Raw genomic sequence first — 3,135 nt, 5'->3', positions numbered from 1 at the left:
CCGTGCCCCGGGCGCGCGCGCCCCCGTGCCTCCCTCTCCCACGCTCGTGCCCCCCTCTCCACCCCCCGATAAAACCCCTAATTTTACAATGAAACACGCATTTTGCAATCTTCAGAACTGATTTGAAGTTTTCAAATAAAAAAAAAAAAAAACATACATTATTGTGTAAATATTTGGGCATCATTTCCCCATAAATATAAGTTTCCCCAGAGCCAAAATAACCTGTTGAATATGATAAATTATAAATGCAATGCAATGCCAATAATAAACATATTGCAATAATGTTGTGTATCTATTTTACAACCAAAACAACTAACATTTCATATACTAGGAGTCACTGGCCTCTTCAACTTTTCAATTGGCATTTCTGTTTCGGGGTCTAGATTCTGCCTGATTACCTCCAAAGCCTCGATCTTTGACTTCATAGTCACTTTCACTGGGAAATACTACCGCACAGGATCCATGATCATCTTTAGATGTTCGATTCCAGGAAGTTCACATGTGTTGTACTTTGGGAGGTCATACTGAAAAAGTAGAAAAAACACACCGGTCAGAATTGACCAAAACGACAGAACCGACCAGAATAGATAGAGAAACCAACAAGAACCGACTGAACTGACCATGACCCGACCCAAAATCCCCGCAGAACTGACCAAACAGACAGAACCGACCAAAACCGACCAGAACCGACCAAAACCGACCTAAACCGACCTAAACTGACCTAAACCGACCAAGAACCGACCACCAACCGACCAAGAACTGATCTCACCAAGAACCGACCAGAACCGACCCCTCTCGACAAGAACCGACTACGAACCGACCACTAGAAACGACTTAAAACCGACCTAGAACCGACTGAGAACAGACCAGAACCAAAACCGACTAAGAACCGACTATGAACAGACCAATGTTGCTTATATTAAGTTTTTGTTCTTGCAAAAATATATAAGAAAAAGTAAAACAAGAATATTACCTTAGCAGATTTCGTTGCCTCGTCGATAATTATTCGGGAAATGGCCGTTTTAGTTGAGGAAGAAGAGCTGATTTTTGATGCCATTTTAGTCAGATTTTGGTGAGCAGGTGGTCGGTTTTTGTGGTTGGGAATTTAGTGAGTGGTCGGGGTCGGTTTTTGGTCGGTTTTAGTGGGAAGGGAGTCAGTTTTTGATGAACGGTCAGTGTTTGGTGAGTGGTCGGTCGGCCGAGACGAGAGAGATCGGAGAGTGGATCGGAGAGAGAGAGAGAGAAATAGGTGAGAGGAAAGCCGGCGTTCGGTCGTGAGGTTGGTGACTGATCGGAGAGAAAAGCCGGCAGTTGGCGAGAGGTGATCGGAGAGAAAAACCGGTGGTCGGTCGTGAGAGAGCTCGGTCGGGGGAGAGAGGGTCGAACGGTCGGTTTCGGGGGGAAGAGAGGGTCGAGCGGCGGTCGGTTTTGTGAGGAATGAGATTTTTGAAAATGACCTAAGACTAATAGGACCCATTTTTTGCCACGTAAGATACACGTCATCATTTTTTTGTTATAAAAAAAACTGGTCTATTTCCTCAAATTCTGATTTTCTCCAGTCTCTTTTATCAAATTTTCTCTTTTATCTCATAATATTTGATCAGCCTCTCGAATTGAATATTGGTTAAGACAATATCACCACCCCATCTCATTTTGCTCTATTTTGGGACCACCCTTTTGTTTTTGTGTGGTGTGTGTGTGGGGTGTGTGTATGCTCATGCGTGGGGGGCCTTCGGGCAGTGGCCAACCGAACAAAGAGATGGAGAGATAGGGAGGAGATCAATGCTCCTCTTGCCGTTCTTCTTCCATTTGCAGGTCCTCCACTCCAGCTGGCCATCGACGTTTTCCGGCGACCACGAACCACGTGTTGCCCACGAGGTATGCCTAAATCCCAATAAGACATTTTGTGGCATTTTCGGATTTTTGGCTAGATCATTGTTTTTGATCTTATTTAGATTGTATCTAGATCATTAAAATATAGCAATTGGTATCAGAGACAACTTATTTGGCTTTAGAGCTATGTATTTTCAGATTTTTCCATTTTCGGTGGAAGGAAAATCCAAAATTTGAATCCGTGTTTGGCTCAAGGAAACGTTGTTTTGAGTCTACCCACTTCGATTATGGCTCATAGGTGATGCTTTCCTTGAGTTTCGTGGGTCGATTTGGCCGGAATCACTGCATTTTTAAGCTTTAAAACGGCCGGTTAGGGGTTTTTTTGGGGGTCTGATTTTTAGGCCTTGTTGAGAAAAAGTAACCCAGAATATGAAAGAGCACGAAATTTAGAGAAAAACCCCTTTAGAATCATCAAAATCGGAGTTATAGATAGGAAGTTATGGCAATTTGAATTTTGGGGTTGAAACCGGGTTGAGAAACGGGTCTTTTGACCCGTCTCAAGGTTGAAGACGACTAGAGGGGAAAAAAAAAGCGTCAGCGTGTCAGGCGCGCGTCAGCGCCCACCTGGCGCGCTTGGGACCCATCGCGAGTGTTTGCGTGTGTCAGCGGGCGTGTCTGCGCGTGTCAGCAACGCGTCAGTGCTTAGGTGGCGCGCGTGGGGCCCATTTTTGGGCTAAATTCTTCCATATTTTGTGATTTTAACTCCGTTTTGATCGCCGTTTTCATAATTGTGCTCCATTTTTTATTTCCTACCCAATTAAATAATTTATTTTGGGTTTTGGCCACCATAAAATCATGTTTTAATATTTTAATATTATTAATTTTATATTTTTATGGGTGGCTAATTCTCACAATTTTTGAAACAAATTTTTCTTGGGCATTTCGTATACAATTTGTTTGATGATTAATGCCATAAAATTTATATTATGTTGTTGTTATTATATGACGTATTTAATTGTGAGAATTCGACAATAGTGAATGTTTATGTACTCGCCCCTCGTGAGTCTAAACATATCAAATTGTCTCGGTTATTATGTTACAGAGCTCTCCCACAAAATTTAATATTTCCTTTTGAAAAGGGATTGGGATACAAACTCCTTACATGGATGCACATGAGCTACTAGAAAATATTTTTATTTAAATATTTTTTTATTTTAAAAATTTTCATATATTTTCTGGGTAGTTTTAATTCTCACTATTTTGAGACCTAAAATTTTGGGGCATGTTTGTTATTCTACATTA

This window comes from Morus notabilis, unplaced genomic scaffold (assembly GCF_000414095.1).
Source record: "Morus notabilis unplaced genomic scaffold, ASM41409v2 Scaffold634, whole genome shotgun sequence".
NCBI classification, from domain to species: Eukaryota; Viridiplantae; Streptophyta; class Magnoliopsida; order Rosales; family Moraceae; genus Morus; species Morus notabilis.
This window is presented reverse-complemented; position numbering follows the sequence as displayed.